Raw genomic sequence first — 19,320 nt, forward strand, 5'->3', positions numbered from 1 at the left:
AATTGTCAGTCTGCCGTGGTGCGTTTTGAACTCCTTGGACACCGTTCTGTGGAGGTGATGAGGGTCTCATTTGCTGGCTGGAGAGCCTTTTGGGAAAGCCCCATGCTATCTTGTGGCACTCAAGCCAGTAGCAGGCCTTTCCCCAGGATCAAGAACCCTGGGAAACAATGTCCGGCAGCTCGTCTTCTCCGCAGTGCCACCGGGGAGGTGGTAAAGAGGTCGCTGTGGAGAGCGGTAAGAGGGACCAGTGGCAAGGGCCAGGGAGTACCTGCTTCAAGCGATTCCCAGTCAGGTACCTTTTAACTAGGGACCCTCTGAAACCCGCAAGCAAACATGCTACAGTTGTCGTGCTCCCAACATGGCAAGTCCCTCGCCTACTGCTGGGTTAATGCCAGCTGCAAGGATGAGACCTTTAAATGGGCATTAAATGTCCACTTAAGGACCTCATTTTAAGGGGGAGAAGCCAGAGGGGAGGTGGAAGTGGCAAGGACTGTCCATGGACCTTCCCATCCTGGACTCCAGGGTGGCAAGGTTCCTGCCTGTCACCACCCTACCAATTAAATGACCCCCTGCCACCAAGCTTGCCTCAAGGGAGGGCACAATATTCCACCCCTTAGCAGATCACCAGCCTGGTGGTATATCCATGAAACTCATGCATAAAACAATGTAGCACGGATTAAAAAGGCTACTTTAGAAATACCAACAAAACATTTTTCATATAATTATCAATATGTGGAATAGAACCTAAACAGTAGTAAAGGCAAAACCCCCAGAATCATTTTTTAAAAAGAAACAATTGTAGCTATAGAGTGGTAGAAGTTTTATGGATTACAAAATCTCTGGTTGGGGATGAATGGGTTGAATTGTGCTTCTATCAGCTCTGGCTGTAACTCACCTTAAACACAGTATGCTTAAAAAACTATACATTATGGCATACCTGCACCACCCAGACTATGCTCATTTTGCAGCTTTAAAAAAAATCTATAGTGTTTTTGAGCATAATCTGAAGGTGAGTTACTGAAATTGCAGGTTACCAAAAAAATTGGATTGGATTGGATTTGTTTATTGTCACGTGTACCGAGGTACAATGAAAAGTATTTTTCTGCGAGCAGCTCAACAGATCATTAAGTACATGGGAAGAAAAGGGAATAAAAGAAAATACATAATAGGGCAACACAACATATACAATGTAACTACAAAAGCACTGGCATCGGATGAAGCATACAGGGTGTAGTGTGAATGAAATCAGTCCATAAGAGGGTCATTTAGGAGTCTGGTGACTGGGGAAGAAGCTGTTTTTGAGTCTGTTCATGCGTGTTCTCAGACTTCTGTATCTCCTGCCCGATGGAAGAAGTTGGAAGAGTGAGTAAGCCGGGTGGGAGGGATCTTTAATTATGCTGCCCGCTTTCCCCAGGCAGCGGGAGGTGTAGATGGAGTCAATGGTTGGGAGGCAGGTTTGTGTAATGGACTGGGCGGTGTTCACGACTCTCTGAAGTTTCTTGTGGTCCTGGGCCGAGCAGTTGCCATACCAGGCTGTGATGCAGCCCGATAGGATGCTTTCTATGGTGCATCTGTAAAAGTTGGTAAGGATTAATGTGGACATGCTGAATTTCCTTAGTTTCCTGAGGAAGTATAGGCGCTGTTGTGCTTTCTTGGTGGTAGTGTTGTGGGTGGACCAGGGCAGATTTTTGGAGCTGTGCACCCCTAGGAATTTGAAACTGCTAACCATCTCCACCTCAGCCCCGTTGATGCTGACAGGGGTGTGTACAGTACTTTGCTTCCTGAAGTCAATGACCAGCTCTTTAGTTTTGCTGGCATTGACGGAGAGATTGTTGTCGCTACACCACTCCACTAGGTTCTCTATCTCCCTCCTGTATTCGGACTCGTCGTTATTCGAGATCCGGCCCACTATGGTCGTATCGTCAGCAAACTTGTAGATGGAGTTTGAACCAAGTTTTGCCACGCAGTCGTGTGTGTACAGGGAGTAGAGTACGGGGCTAAGTACGCAGCCTTGCGGGGCCCCGGTGTTGAGGACTATTGTGGAGGAGGTGTTGTTCATTCTTACTGATTGTGGTCTGTTGGTCAGAAAATCGAGGATCCAGTTGCAGAGTGGGGAGCCAAGTCCTAGGTTTTGGAGCTTTGATATGAGCTTGGCTGGGATTATGGTGTTGAAGGCTGAGCTGTAGTCAATAAATAGGAGTCTGATGTAGGAGTCCTTGTTTTCGAGATGCTCTAGGGATGAGTATAGGGCCAGGGAAATAGCGTCTGATGTGGACCGGTTGCAACATTATGCGATATGTGGAGCAAGGCGTTCTGGGAGTATGGAGGTGATGGGCTTCATGATCAACCTCTCAAAGCACTTCATTATGACTGGAGTCAGGGCCACCGGACGGTAGTTATTGAGGCACGTTGCCTGGTTCTTTGGTACCGGTATGATGGTGGTCATCTTGAAGCAGATGGGGGGCCTCGGAGTGGAGTAGGGACAGGTTAAAGATGTCCGCCAATACCTCTGCCAGCTGATCCGCACAGGCTCTGAGTGCACGACCAGGGATCCCGTCCGGGCCCGTCGCCTTCCGAGGGTTCACTTTCAGGAAGGACGATCTGACTTCGGAAGCTGTGATGGTGGGTATGGTGAATTATGGGCTGCTGGGGCACTCGACAGTGGATTATTCGTTACCTGCTCGAACCTAGCATTGAGTTCATCTGGGAGGGGTGCGCTGCTGCCAGAGATACAGTTCGGCTTCACTTTGTAGCCTGTTATGTTGTTTAGTCCTTGTCACAACCACTGAGAGTCTGTGCATCTAGCTTGGTTTGATATTCTCTCTTGGCATCTCGGATGGCTTTGCCGAGGTCGTACCTCGATTTCTTGTATAGGTCAGGGTCGTCTGTCTTGAACACCTCAGATCTGTCCTTCAGTAGGGAGTCAATCTCACGATTGAGCCATGGTTTCCGGTTGGGGAACGTACGTACTGCTTTCTTTGGCACGTAGTCGTCCACACATTTGCTGATGAAGTCTGTGACGGTGGTAGCATATTCATTTAAGTTGGTCGCTGAGTTCTTAAATATGGACCAGTCCACTGTCTCTAAGCAGTCACGTAAGAGCTCTTCTGTCTCCTCGGACCAGCACTGCACAACTTTCTTAGCTGGATTCTCCCGCTTGAGTTTCTGCTTGTATGCCAGGAGAAGGAGCACCGTCTTATGGTCTGATTTCCCAAAGTGTGGACAGGGGATGGAACGGTAGGCACCCTTGATTTTTGAGTAGCAGTGATCAAGAGTGTTGTCGCCCCTGGTGGGACAGGAGATGTGTTGGTGGAATTTTGGCAGTACACTCTTGAGGTTGGCGTTGTTGAAGTCTCCGACCACGATGAACAAGGCCTCCAGGTGTTCTGTTTCGTAGTTGTTTATAACTGTATAGTTCGTCCAGGCTGCATTTTAAATCTTTCCCACAATATGTAGGCATTATATGTGTACGATTAATTGTGGATCAGAAACTGCAGCATAAGATCATGCCATAAATTGTGCAATATCTGATTTTAATCAGTTTCTATATAATGCAGACAGCTATTGGTGCCTTCCAGTTACCAGGCATCGTATTTTAAAATACTGCTCTGACAAAAAGCTTTGTGTCATCAATTCATCTTTATTATCTGATTTATGCACTGATTTCATCAACAGCTACGTGCACTTCTGTTCCTAAGTGCATTCTTACCTTTCAGTCAACCTGTAATTATTTGAGATGCACATAACTTAAGAACACCTATTTTAATTTGTGAGTATGCAACTTGAATGTGTATTCTATGAACATGCAAAAACTTAAAAGAAATGTGAGCATCAGGACGTAACAAAGAAGGTTGATGAGGGTAGTGTGGTTGATGAGGTCTACATGGACTTTAACAAACCTTTTGACAAGGTCCCACCTGGCAGACTGAGTAAAAGAATAACAGCCCATGAGGATCCAGGGGAATGTAGCAAGCTGGATATAAAATTGGTTCAGTGGCAGGAAACAAAAAAGTAATTGTTGATGGGTAGAAGGCTGTTTCCAGTGGGGGTTTGCAGGGCTCAGTACTTGCTTCTTATGGTATCAATGATTTGGACGTAAATGTAGGGAGAATGATCAAGAGGTTTGCAGAATACACAAAAAGTGGCCGTGTGGTTGATAGCGAGGAGGATTGCAGTAGACTGCAGGAAGTTTTCAATGGACTGGTCAGGTGGGCAGAAAGTGGCAAATGAATTTGGGCAGCACGGTAGCATTGTGGATAGCACAAATGCTTCACAGCTCCAGGGTCCCAGGTTCGATATCCGGCTTGGGTCACTGTCTGTGCGGAGTCTGCACATCCTCCCCGTGTGTGCGTGGGTTTCCTCCGGGTGCTCCGGTTTCCTCCCACAGTCCAAAGATGTGCGGGTTAGGTGGATTGGCCATGCTAAATTGCCCATAGTGTCCAAAATTGCCCTTAGTGTTGGATGGGGTTACTGGGTTATGGGGATAGGGTGGAGGTGTGGACCTTGGGTAGAGTGCTCTTTCCAAGAGCCGGTGCAGACTCGATGGGCCGAAAGGCCTCCTTCTGCACTGTAAATTCTATGAATTCAACCCGGAAAAGCGAGAGGTGATACATTTGGGGAGGTCAAACAAGGCAAAGGATTACACAATAAATAAGAGGATACTGAGAGGCGTAGGGAAAGTGAGAACCTTGAGTGACTACGCAGATCCCTGAAGGTAGCATGGCAGATTGAAGTGGTTAAGAAGGCACATGGAATTGTTTTATTTATTAGGCGAGTCATCGAATATAAGAGGTTATGCTGAAACTTCTGCCCAGTCAGTGTTTAGCACAGTGGGCTAAACAGCTGGCTTGTAATGCAGAATAAGGCCAGCAGCACAGGTTCAATTCCCGTACCGGCCTCCCCGAACAGGTGGCGGAACGGAACGTGGCTTTTCACAGTAACTTCTTTGAAGCCTACTTGTGACGATAAATGATTATTATTATTACTAGATGCCAAATAAGCAGTTCCACAATTTGAACATGGTGGAAGGGTCAAGACAGGTAGGGTTGAGGTGGGGATGGATGTTGTCAGCTATATGTGGAAACTGATGAGTTTTCGGAACATATTGTCAAGAGCAGCATATAGGTGAGGAATAGGATGGGTACAAGCACTCCAGAGGTAACTGCATGAATGGCAGCTAGTCATTAATGTCGATTCGTTGCCTCCAATTAAATAGACAGGAATGGAACAAGGTCAGTGCAGTGCCCCCCATTGGCTGATGGTTCAGAGTAATTGGAAGAGGATGGTTTGTTAAAGGCTTCAGACATGTGAAGGAGGACGAGGAGTTAAAATTGACCTTTTGTCACAAACACGTCGGATGTGTAGAATTGTTATAACACAGAATAAAGCCATTTGGTCAATTGTGTGCACGCTGGCTTTCTGAAGGAGAAATTCACCTGAAGCCACTTCCTCACATTCTTCTCAGAACTCTGCAGATTGCTCCTTTTCAGATAATCATCCAATGCCTCAGTTGAACCTGCCTCCACCGCAATCACAGGCGGTGCACTCTAGATCCTAACCATTTGCGGTGAGAAAAAGTTTTCCCTCAGGGCTCCATTGCTTCTTCTGCCTTAAATCCATGCTTCTGGTTCTCAATTTTTCCACCAATGGGAGCAGTCTCTCCCTATCTACTCTGTCCAGACACCTCATCATTTTGAATGCCTAAATCAAATTTACTCTTCAAGGATAACAGTGTCAACTTCTCCAATCTAAGTAAAACAAAGTTCCTCAGCTCTGGAAGAATCTTTGTGGATCTTTCCCTGGCTCCTTCACGTGCATGAAGTGTGTCCAGTTGCAGCTCCTGTTAGACCGCTTGATGGCTCTGGAGCTGCGGATGGACTCACTTTGGAGCATCCGCGATGCTGAGGACGTCGTGGATAGCATGTTTAGCGAGTTGGTCACACCGCAGGTGAAAGGTACTGAGGGGGATAGTAAATGGGTGACCAAAAGACAGAGCAAGAGTAGGAAGGCAGTGCAGGTGTCCTCTGCGGTCATCTCCCTGCAAAACAGATATACTGCTTTGGATACTGTTGAGGGAGATGGCTCACCAGGGGAAGGTGGCAGCAGCCAGGTTCATGGCACCGTGGCTGGCTCTGCTGCGCAGCTGGGCAGGAAGAAGAATGGCAGGGCTATAGTGATAGGGGACTCAATTGTAAGGGGAATAGACAGCCGGTTCTGCGGACGAAATCAAGACTCCAGGATGGTATGTTGCCTCCCTGGTGCAAGGGTCAAGGATATCTCGGAGCGGCTGCAGGACATTCTGGGGGGGGGGTGGGGGGGAGGGTGAACAGCCAGCTGTCGTGGTGCACATAGGCACCAACGATATAGGTAAAAAACGGGACGAGGTCCTACAAGCTGAATTTAGGGAGCTAGGAGTTAAACTAAAAAGTAGGACCTCAAAGGTAGTAATCTCAGGATTGCTACCAGTGCCACGAGCTAGTCAGAGTAGGAATGTAGGATAGAGAGGATGAATACGTGGCTTGAGAGATGGTGCAAGAGGGAGGGATTCAAATTCCTGGGACATTGGAACCGATTCTGGGGGGGGGTGGGACCAGTACAAACCGGACGGTCTGCACCTGGGCAGGACTGGAACCGATGTCCTAGGGGGGGGGGTGTTTGCTAGAGCTGTTGGGGAGAGTTTAAACTAATGTGGCAGGGGGTTGGGAACCGATGCAGGAAGTTGGAAGGTAGTAAAACAGGGACAGAAATAAAAGGCAGTAAGGGGGAAAGTGTAAGGCAGAGAAGCCATAGTCAAAAATCAAAAAGGGCGACAGTACAAGGTACAGTGACTGAGAGGAGCTCAGTGAATAGGACCAGGAATACTAAAAGAAATAAAACGGGAAGTGAAAACATTCATGGTAAGCGGTGCGGCAGGTTGTTACAGGAAGATGTGGGTTCGACGACAAGGAAAGTTAGGAGAAAGGTTAAGAGGAAATATAACTTAGGAGAGGTTACTGATTGAGGTGTTAAGATTCAGAACAGAGGTAAAAAAGCCAACATAAGTGTACTTTACCTGAATGCTCGTAGTATTCGGAATAAGGTAAATGAGTTGATGGCGCAAATCATCGTGAATGACTATGATTTAGTGGCCATTACTGAAACAATGTTAAAGGATGGTCACGACTGGAAGTTAAATATCCGAGGGTATCAAACTTTTCGGAAGGACAGAGTCGATGGTAAGGGAGGTGGTGTAGCTCTGTTATTTAAGGATGACATCCGGGCAACAGTAAGGGATGACATCGGTGCTATGGAGGATAAGGTTGAATCCATTTGGGTGGAAATCAGGAATAGTAAGGCGAAAAAGTCACTGATAGGAGTAATCTATAGGCCACCAAATAGTAACATTATGGTGGGGCAGGCAATAAACAAAGAAATAACAGATGCATGTAGAAATGGTACAGCAGTTATCATGGGGGATTTTAATCTACATGTTGATTAGTTTAACCAGGTCGGTCAAGGCAGCCTTGAGGAGGAGTTTATAGAATGTATCCGCGATAGTTTCCTCGAACAGTATGTAATGGAACCTACGAGGGAACAAGCGGTCCTAGATCTGGTCCTGTGTAATGAGACAGGATTGATTCAGGATCTCATAGTTAGGGATTCTCTCGGAAGGAGCGATCACAATATGGTGGAATTTAAAATACAGATGGAGGGTAAGAAGGTAAAATCAAGCACTAGTGTTTTGTGCTTAAACAAAGGAGATTACAATGGGATGAGAGAAGAACTAGCTAAGGTAGACTGGGAGCAAAGACTTGATGGTGAAACAGTTGAGGAACAGTGGAGAACCTTCCAAGTGATTTTTCACAGTGCTCAGCAAAGGTTTATACCAACAAAAAGGAAGGACGGTAAAAAGAGGGAAAATCGACCGTGGATATCTAAGGAAATAAGGGAGAGTATTAAATTGAAGGAATAAACATACAAAGTAGCAAAGGTCAGTGGGAGACTAGAGGACTGGGAAATCTTTAGGGGGCAACAGAAAGCTACTAAAAAAGCTATAAAGAAGAGTAAGATAGATTATGAGAGTAAACTTGCTCAGAATATAAAAACAGATAGTAAAAGTTTCTATAAATACATAAAACAAAAAAGAATGGCTAAGGTAAATATTGGTCCTTTAGAGGATGAGAAGGGAGATTTAATAATGGGAGATGAGGAAATGGCTTAGGAACTGAACAGGTTTTTTGGGTCGGTCTTCACAGTGGAAGACACAAATAACATGCCAGTGACTGATGGAAATGAGGCTATGACAGGTGAGGACCTTGAGAGGATTGATATCACCAAGGAGGTAGTGATGGACAAGCTAATGGGGCTAAAGGTAGACAAGTCTCCTGGCCCTGATGGAATGCATCCCAGAGTGCTAAAAGAGATGGCTAAGGAAATTGTAAATGCACTAGTGATAATTTACCAAAATTCACTAGACTCTGGGGTGGTCCCGGCGGATTGGAAATTAGCAAACGTGACACCACTGTTTAAAAAAGGAGGTAGGCAGAAAGTGGGTAATTATAGGCCAGTGAGCTTAACTTCGGTAGTCGGGAAGATGCTGGAATCTATCATCAAGGAAGAAATAGCGAGGCATCTGGATGGAAATTGTCCCATTGGACAGACGCAGCATGGGTTCATAAAGGGCAGGTCGTGCCTAACTAATTTAGTGGAATTTTTTGAGGACATTAACAGTGCGGTAGATAACGGGGAGCCAATGGATGTGGTATATCTGGATTTCCAGAAAGCCTTTGACAAGGTGCCACACAAAAGGTTGTTGCATAAGATAAAGATGCATGGCATTAAGGGGAAAGTAGTAGCATGGATAGAGGATTGGTTAATTAATAGAAAGCAAGGAGTGGGGATTAATGGGTGTTTCTCTGGTTGGCAATCAGTAGCTAGTGGTGTCTCTCAGGGATCAGTGTTGGGCCCACAACTGTTCACAATTTACATAGATGATTTGGAGTTGGGGACCAAGGGCAATGTGTCCAAGTTTGCAGACGACACCAAGATAAGTGGTAAAGTAAAAAGTGCAGAGGATACTGGAAGTCTGCAGAGGGATTTGGATAGGCTAAGTGAATGGGCTAGGGTCTGGCAGATGGAATACAATGTTGACAAATGTGAGGTTATCCATTTTGGTAGGAATAACAGCAAAAGGGATTGTTATTTAAATGATAAAATATTAAAACATGCTGCTGTGCAGAGACCTGGGTGTGCTAGTGCATGAGTCGCAGAAAGTTGGTTTTCAGGTGCAACAGGTGATTAAGAAGGCAAATGGAATTTTGTCCTTCATTGCTAGAGGGATGGAGTTTAAGACTAAGGAGGTTATGCTGCAATTGTATAAGGTGTTAGTGAGGCCACACCTGGAGTATTGTGTTCAGTTTTGGTCTCCTTACTTGAGAAAGGACGTACTGGCACTGGAGAGTGTGCAGAGGAGATTCACTAGGTTAATCCCAGAGCTGAAGGGGTTGGATTACGAGGAGAGGTTGAGTAGACTGGGGCTGTACTCGTTGGAATTTAGAAGGATGAGGGGGGATCTTATAGAAACATATAAGATTATGAAGGGAATAGATAGGCTAGATGCGGGCAGGTTGTTTCCACTGGCGGGTGAAAGCAGAACTAGGGGGCATAGCCTCAAAATAAGGGGAAGTAGATTTAGGACTGCGTTTAGGAGGAACTTCTTCACCCAAAGGGTTGTGAATCTATGGAATTCCTTGCCCAGTGAAGCAGTAAAGGCTCCTTCATTAAATGTTTTTAAGATAAAGATAGATAGTTTTTTGAAGAATAAAGGGATTAAGGGTTATGGTGTTCGGGCCGGAAAGTGGAGCTGAGTCCACAAAAGATCAGCCATGATCTCATTGAATGGTGGAGCAGGCTCGAGGGGCCTGATGGCCTACTCCTGCTCCTAGTTCTTATGTTCTTTCCTGCACTCTCTCTAATGCCTTCACATCCTTCCTAAAGAGTGATGTCCAGAACGGGAGCCAGCGCGGAGGGAAAGAGTGCCCCCAATGTATAGACCCACCCGCAGATCAGTGCCCCCCCCCCCCCGGGGTTGGATCCTCCCGCACCCCCCCACCCCGAGGACTCCGATAGACGGCATACCAGCCAGGTCCCGTCGTGATGGACCATGTCCATTTCATGCCGGCAGGACTGACTGAAAAATGGGCGGCCGCTCGGCCCATTGGGGCCCGGAGAATTGCCGGGGAGGCTGCTGCCAACGGCCGCCCCACCGGCGGGGGGTCGGTGAATTCCACCCAAGGTATAGTTTTAAGTCTGGAGTTAAGCAAACACAGACCAAGGTATTGTTCAGAAGAATTCAAAAAAGAGTAAGTAAAGTGTTCTGAGTTAAAGAGATAATTGCACTAACCAAATTTAAAATGGGACAACACCCTTCAAAGGTAAATCAAATGTCAGATGTAATTTACTACAATCTGGGAATTGAGAGTTAAAGCAATTGTGAGCAGTTTGTCCAACAGTCAAGACAAATAAATCCTTAAAGGGATTGGTGTGAAATCCTAGACTGGATCCTATAATGAAAGTGGAGCAGGGAAGGGTGTATTTGCCCACAGTCATCTTCTGTATTTAAAAGGGACTGTGTGTTAATGAGACCATTGTAAATTATGGTGGATTTTGTAATCCATGTTAATCCTAAAATGTGCGTATAATTAAGCTAATGAGAAGTAAAGGCATATTCATAATCCAATTTTTTCATGTTTAATAAATGTTTTTTCCTTGTTAGCGGTCCTGTGACTTTTCCTTCATGGTTAATATTTTTAAAAAGTTACAGCTCATCAGCTAGGGTTCCATTCTGGGATCTTGCCATCCAGTTATAATATTAAACAGGATCGCAACATGCCTCATCAAAAAATTCAAATAAGTTTGTTGAACATAAATTGCCTGTAGAAATCCATGTTGACTTTCCTTAATTAATTCACATTTATCCAAGTGACTATTCATTTTGTCCCAATGATCATTTCTAGAAGCTTTCCCACCATTGAAGTTAAACTGATTGGTTTACAAGTTACTCGACTAAACTTCAACCCTTTTGAATGTTCACTTCCAGCTGTGACAATTAAACTACTCATTGGAGGAGGAGGAGGCTCCACAAATATCCCCATCCTCAATGATGGAGGAGCCCAGCACATATGTGCAAAAGACACGGCAACAATCTTCAGCCAGAAGTGGATGATCCATTTCGGTCTCCTCCGGAGGTTCCCAGCATCAAAGATGTCAGTCTTCAGCCAATACGATTCACTCCACGTGATATCAAGAAACAATTTCTCTTTCATCTTCTGTGGTTGCATGGAGATGCACTCAAGGATCTGCTGCACTACCTGTCTGTTTCTTCTTGACTGCCTGGTGGGCACCCATTCCCTCTCCTGCACACTCTTGAGTGGCATGTTAATCACATCTATTAACATTCTCTCCACAAAGCTCTTAAACTTATGGATGCATTGCAACTGACTCCACTTCATGTTCATAAGGTTATTTAGGACACGGGAGATATCCTGGAGTTCAGAATGTCCACTCTGGTGGTTGGTGCTGCCCTGCCACTCCTCTATTTATTAGATCATAAACATTTACTACTTGAAAAAGAAAGACTCACCAATGACTCACTTCCGTTCTGCTGATGTCACTCAAGTAAAACATTTGAGTGAACTTCCCTATACTTATCTTTTATTATCCTTAGACTAACTCCCTAACTTTGTAGAAAAGGAAACAAAGCTTCAAGTTAAGATGATCAGTTAAGCTCATATGAATCATTTATGACCGCTGGAAGTGATGTATGTAGGGTCCTGTTCTCTGCAAACAAAAAGAATATGTTCAAAGTTTGCACCTTTTTGAATTACCTGGCAGCTTGGGGAGCCAATAGTTCCCTGCTGCTTTATCCATGGTAATGCCTCGGTAAATCAGAGCTGACTTGCCAACTAATCAGCACTCTTCCCTCCTGTAGTATAATTTGTTGAGATTGTTTGAAATTTGGCATTCCTGTGTTTGGCCTGATGAGTGCAAGATGAAAAGCTTCCGCAACATGCCCCACTTTTAGCAATATTCCAGATCTCTGAGGAGAGAGAAACATTTAAAATATTGGCTAACATGACAGCCACAAAGGGAAGTTGGTTGGTCAGTAGGCTAGTGGGGCTGTGGTTGAGAGAACAGGAGGCGAGTCTTATCGACAAGATTATCTTGGAGGAGCATGAGGAGAGATAGGAGAGAAACTAGAGAAGGAAACAAATTGAGGGCGAGGGTAAGACAGTCCCGGTTGATAGTTGCAGATGCCGAGAAAGACCGATGTGGAGAAATTTACTGAGATTATTTCAGTGTTTAATGCTGTTGAAAGGGGAGGCCATGGCATAGTGGTATCGTCGCTGGATTAATAATCCAGAGACTCAGGGTAACGATCTGGGTTTGAATCATACCATGTCAGGTAGTGGAACTAAAAGTCTAATGAAGACCATGAAAAGGCACGGTAGCACAGTGGTTAGGACTGTGGCTTCACAGCACCAGAATCCTGGTGCGATTCCTGGCGCGATTCCTGGCTTGGGTCACTGTCTGTGCGGAGTCTGCACGTTCTCCCTGTATCTGTGTGGGTTTCCTCCGAGTGCTTCCTTTTCCTTCCACAAGTCCCGAAAGGCATGCTGTTAAGTGAATTGGACATTCTGAATTCTCCCTCTGTGTGCCCGAACAGGTGCCGGATGTGGCGACTGGGGCTTTTCACGGTAACTTCATTGCAGTGTTAATGTAAGCCTACTTGTGACAATAAAGATTATTATTATCCTCCACTCTACCATTACCACCAAGCCAGGGGATCAACCCATCCATCTTCAATGAAGAGTGCCAGAAAGCATGCCAGAAGCAACACCAGGCATATTTAAAGAACAAGTTTGAATCTAGTGAAACTACAACACAGGGCTACTTGTGTAACAGAAAACATAAGCAGCAAGTAATAGACAGAGCTGATCGATTCCACATGATCACATCAGATCCAAGCTCTGCAGTCCTGCCTGCCATATCCAACCATGAATGGTGGGGACAATTAAACAACTCACTGGAGGAGGATGTTCCACAAATATTCCCATCCTCAATAATGGAGGAGCCCAGCATATCTGTGCCAAAGACAAGGCTGAAGCATACGCAACAATCTTCAGCCAGAAGTGCTGAGTGGATGATCTACCTCGGTCAACTCCGGAGGTCTCCAGCATCACAGATGTCAGTCTTCAGCTAATACAATTCAATTCACTCCACATGATATCAAGAAATGGCTGAAGGCACTCGATACAGCAAAGGCTATGGGGCCTGACAATATTCCAGCAATAGTACTTGTGCTCCAGAACTTGCCGCACCCTAACCAAGCTGTTCCAGGACAGCTACAACACTGGCATCGACCCTGCAATGTGGAAAATTGCCCAGGTGTGTCCTGTATTCAAGAAACAGGACAAATCCAACCCAGATAATTACCACCCTATCAGTCTACGCTCCATCATCAGCAAAGTGATGGAAGGAGTCAGCAACAGTGCTATCAAGCGGCACCTACTCAGTAATAACCTGCTCATGGATTCTCAGTTTGGGTTGTCCCAGGGTCACTCTGCTCCTGACCTTATTACAGCCTTGCTTCAAACATGGACCAAAGAGCTGAATGCCAGAGGTGAGGCGAGAGTAACAGCCCTTAACCTCAAGGCAGCATTTGACTGAGTATGGCATCAAGGAACCCTAACAAAACTGGACTCAATGGGAATCAAGCGGAACACTCTCCGCTACTTGGAGTCATACCTGGCACAAACAATGATGGCGGTGGTTGGAAGTCAATCATCTCAACTTCAGGACATCACTGCAGGTGTTCCTCAGGATAGTGTCCGACGCCCAACTTTCTTCAGCTGTTTCATCAATGACTTCAATTCTATCATAAGGTCAGAAGTGGGGTTTCTCACAAATGACAATACAATGTTCAACACCATTTGCGACTCCTCAGATAATGAAGCAGTCTATGTCCAAACGCAGCAAGACCTGGACAATATCCAGGCTTGGGCTGATGAGTGTCAAGTTACATTCGTGCCACACAAGTGCCAGGCAATGACCAACTCCTACAAGAGAGGATCTAACCATTGTCCCTTGTCATTCAATGGCATTACCATCACAATCAACATCCTGGACGTTACCATTGATCAGAAACTAAACTAGCCATATTAATACTGTGGCTACCAGAGCAGGTCAAAGGCTAGAAATCCCCGACCCCCCAAAGCATGTCCACCATTTACAAGGCAAAAGTGTAATGGTGTCCTTGACACGATCCAGGACAAAGCAGCCCGCTTGATTGCTACCCCTTTCCAAACATTCAATCCCTCCACCACCGACGAACAATGGCAGCTGTGTATACCATCTACAAGGTACACTGCATGAACTCGCCAAGATTCCTTAGACAGCACCTTCTAAACTCACGACCACTACCATCTAGAAGGACAAGAGCAGCAGATACCTGGCAACCCCACCACCTGGAGGTTCCCCTCCAAGTCACCCACCACCCCACTTGGAAATATATTGCTGTTCCTGCACTGTCACGGAGTCAAAATCCTGGGAACTCGTTCCCTAATAGCACTGTGGGTGTACCTACACCTCAGGCACTGCAGCGGTTGACTACCACCTTCTTATGGGCAACTAGGCTTGGACAATCAATGCTAGCCTAACCAGAGATGCCCACATCCCGTAAATTCATTTTTAAAACAAGTACAGCTACCAACGTTGGAGTAAAGGGAATGAAGGATGCAGAGACCAGAACTGGAGCAATGTAAATTCTTGCAGGATTGCAGAGATATGAATGAGGCCATCATAGAATTTGAACAAGATTGGTTAGCAAGAACATTTTTACTGTTGAAAGCAGGCAGAGAATTCCCTGGTAATTGATCCCAAGCGACACTAACTTCACTGGAAGTAATATGGTGACGGAGCCATGTTGCAGGCAGACAGGCTGAGGCAAAGTTCCAAGAATGCAAAATACTTGCTAATATTAATACCTAGGGAGAAAACCTATATTCCAGCAGTCTTCCTGGCTATCTAGTAGGATTGGCAATGCTACCTAGTTTCTACTACTGTGTCTAACCAGTACACCTGGCCGCTTTCCTCTCAGTTGAAAAGTACTACAAACCTGTCAGATACCCAGCGAGGCCACCCAAAGAGAAAATCTATCTCTTTGATTGTATATGAGGTGGGGCAGAAGAGATTCATTCAAGACATACTGAGCAGTTTTCTTATTCTGGCCTAAATCAGAACAGCTCCAGCTGATAAATGTAACATTTTAATTGATTGAAAGGTCTTATTAGTTGACTTCTTTTGAAGTGTGCCTTGTTATTGACCTGATTAATTTAGCTTCTGCTTTTCCTTCACTTGAAAGCTTAATGAGTTTAAAAAAAAAAGTAATTCACACTTGTAGAAATATTTAATTATTCGTCAAAGAGATATGAACAATGAATTAAAAACTTTAATTTTTGTTTCAGGTGCAGATATTATCCAAATGCATCTGAAGACAGTTTTAATGTACATCATTTTTACAGATTGATTTCAGAAAGTCAACAAGCTCCTTTCCTGTCTCAAGTAACTACATTTGTCAATTCTAAACAAACACTTCTGATACGTTATTGCATTAAAAACTTTTTGACTTAAACTTCACATTTCATTTGTTGCATATTACATGACACTGACAAAACAGCAGTGGGAACATATATATCATACTCTGTGCAAGTCATTTCAAGTTTTGTTATTTAAAGTATATTTATTGAAGTTTTACATTTAAAAAAAATAACCCAACAAAACCACAGTAATGGTAAAGCACAGCAAGAAAACAAAGTCTCAACATAAATGGATAAAGGGGGACGGGGGAAACGGCAATAGGCTGACTCAATACAATTATTAGGCTCAATTTGGTGCCTCTGTACGCACCACCAGAGAACAAGGGAGAAAAGGATAAAGCCATGGGAAAATGGTGCACACCTTCCCACACAGCGATGGCTTGCAACAACCATGGAGAACTGGATACATTTTTTGTGCCATGTTTGGGACCGCAGCTATTCACAATATTTATTATGATTTAGATGAGGGAATGAAAAGTAATATCTTCACTTTTGCAGATGCCACAATGCTGGGTGGGAGGGTAACCTGTGAGGAGGATGCAGAGATGCTATAGGGTGATTTGAATAAGTTAAGTGAGTGGGCAAGTGAATGGCAGATGCAGTATAGTTTGGATAAATGTGAGGTTATCCACTTTGGCAGCAAAAACAGGAAGGCAGATTATCTGAATGGCCATAAAATTAGGAGAGGGGAATATGCAATGAAAACTAGATGTCTTTGTACACCAGTGTCGCTGAAAGCAAGCATGCAGTTCAAGCAGGCAGTAAGGAAGGCAAACGGTATGTTGGCCTTCATAGTGAGAGGATTAGAGTACAGGAGCAGGGATGTCTTGTTGCAATTAGTGAGACCACAACTGGAATATTGTTTTTTTTAAAAATATGAATTTTGAGCAGCCAAAATTTTTTTACAATTAAGGGGCAATTTAGCGTTGCCAATTCACCTACCCTGCACATCTTTTGGGTTGTGGGGATGAGACCCACGCAGACACGGGGAGAATGTGCAAACTCCACACGGACCGAAGCCGGGATTGAATCCAGCTACTCAGTGCTGTGAGGCAGCACCTGGCATATTGTATGCAGTTTTAGTCTCCTTATCTGAGGAAGGATGTTCTTGCTCTAGAGGGAGTGCAGAGAAGTTTTACCAGACCGATTCCTAGGATTGCAGGACTGACATATGAGGAGTCGGTTAGGATTGTATTCGCTGGAATTCAGAATGGGGGGGGGGGGGGGGGGGGGAATCTCACAGAAACCTATAAAATTCACAGACACAGGGGACCAAGGATCCCCAAAAGGGTCCTACAAAGAAAAAGTAGTATGGGGGGGGGGGGTTGGCCCTCCCAAATCTACAATACAGAGAGAGTGAGGGGATGGGTGAAGGGATCAGAAGCAGAATGGGTGAGGACGGAGTAGAGCTCCTGCATAGGGATGTCCCTCCAAGCCCTCAAAACAGCACTCCCAACCCTGTCAGCCAAACATCAGCAAGCCCAGTGATATTAGCCACACTGTGGACCTGGAACCAACTGAGATAATACTTCAGTCTGACCGAAATATCCACCATGGCCCCCATCTCCAGAACCACAGGTTCACCCCAGCCACGATGGACACCACCTCTAAGAGTTGGAGCCAGGACGGAGAGACGCTGACAATTAGGGATTTCTACACAGACGACAGACTAGCGACATTAGAGGAACTGATGGAAAGGTTACAACTGCCCTACGGGAACGAACTGCGACATTTACAAGTCAAACCGCCTCTGCAAGGATACAACACCATACCAACGGATACCAAGACACTCAATGTTAGAGGAACTGTCAGACTTGAGTGGCGTGAACTGCAGGGACCTGTATAGGGGACTGTTAGAAGGGACACGCTCCCCGCTGGATGAGACACGGGAACTAGGGACAGAAAGAGTGGGGACTCTGGAGCATAGCACTGAACAGGGCCAACTCCATCTCCACATAGAACATTCAAACATAGGACATACAGTGCAGAAGGAGGCCATTTGAACCATCGGGTCTGCACCGACCCACTTAAGCCCTCACTTCCACCCTATCCCCGTAACCCAATAACCCCTCCTAACCTTTTTTTTTGTTGCAAGGAATAGTTCCATATTTATTTTGTTGCTTGAGTTCAGTAAGAAGAAAAAAATTCCTGGTGTACAGAAGTATCCATCTAAATCTAAGAGAAATTAGCAATCCTGAACAAAATTCCCGAGAGATTGGCGATTGATAGATTGGGAGTTAGTGGGACAGCATTTGGTTTCACATCTTCAATCATCATGTGAAAACGGGGTACAGAAATGCACCAGTCAGACGATCTATTTCTCTCAGTTGCATCTCTGATCCACAGCTTGAAAACTGCATCCAATGGCCTCAAGTGGATCCAGAACAACTGGTACATGCCCTCAATCGACTTTCTATCTGGTCAATAATGTCGTTTATAACTTTGCTGGCAGCTATTCGCCGTCGTAACTGGCTCAGTTCACTGGTGTAGAGTGAATCGCTGTGTTTCTTGTCCCTCTCTAGTGATGGGAAGTCTTCAGCTGATACTAGGGCAATGAGTATTCCAATGCAGACGACAGCTCGGAGAGTAAAGCTGGTCATCTTCCAGCTCTGGAAAACGTTGTGAAACATCCAATGGCCTGAGCTCCTTGGCGCCTGCAGCGAAAGGGGCGAATGAGGCGTTGCAGGCCCCAACGCAGTCAAACGGATCAGATTCAGGGAGGTCCTGCTGCCAGAAAGCAGGAAGGTTTAAATGGCCCAGTGAAATCGACAGGCCAGGGAGAACAAGGGGATGGGATTTGGGTGGGATGGGAGTGGGGAGGTGGTAGGGTTGAGTCGGGGGTCGGATTGGGGCTGCCTCCTAACCTTTTTTTGGTCACTAAGGACAATTTATCATGGTCAATCCACCTAACCTGCACATCTTTGGACTGTGGGTGGAAACTGGAGCACCGGGAGGAAACCCACGCAGACACAGGGAGAACGTGCAGACTCTGCACAGACAGTGACCCAGCGGGGAATCGAACCTGGGACCCTGGCGCTGTGAAGCCACAGTGCTATCCACTTGTGCTACCGTGCTGCCCACATGTGCAAGGTTAAGCCTAATGCAACTGAAAGTGGTGCACAGAGGGCACCTAACTAGAACCGAATGAGCAGGCTCCTCTTGGGAGGTGGAGGACAAATGTGAATGGTGCCAGGGAGGCCTGGCCAACGACACCCACATGTTATGGACATGACCCAGACTTCTGGACAGCTTTCTTTGAAGCAATGTCCAAGTTGTGGATGTGAGGGTAGAGCCAAGCCCAAAAGTGGCAGCCAAAACGATTCATAGGGAGAGGGACAATGACATTGCCCTTCCCTCCCTAATTGACTGCCGAACAAACCTGCTCGGCTGGCGAGCAACACCATCCAAAGCTGCAGACTGGCTGTCCGGCTGTCGGAATTTCTCCACCTGGAGAAAATCAAATTTGCTATCTAGTGTTTCGGAAGAGGGCTTCCACAAGGCGTGGAAGCCATTCACCAACTAGGTCCCGGACCTGTTTGCAGCCAATAGAGAGGTGGGGGCGTGCTCCGCAGAGGGGTCGCAAAAGCGCCAGAAAATAAGGTGAGAAGGTGGAGGAAGTGTGTGCGTGTCTGTGTGTGTAGGGAGGGAGAGATGCGAGAGCAAGGCCACAAAGAAAGGACCCAAC

This window comes from Scyliorhinus torazame, chromosome 4, assembly GCF_047496885.1.
Source record: "Scyliorhinus torazame isolate Kashiwa2021f chromosome 4, sScyTor2.1, whole genome shotgun sequence".
NCBI classification, from domain to species: domain Eukaryota; kingdom Metazoa; phylum Chordata; class Chondrichthyes; order Carcharhiniformes; family Scyliorhinidae; genus Scyliorhinus; species Scyliorhinus torazame.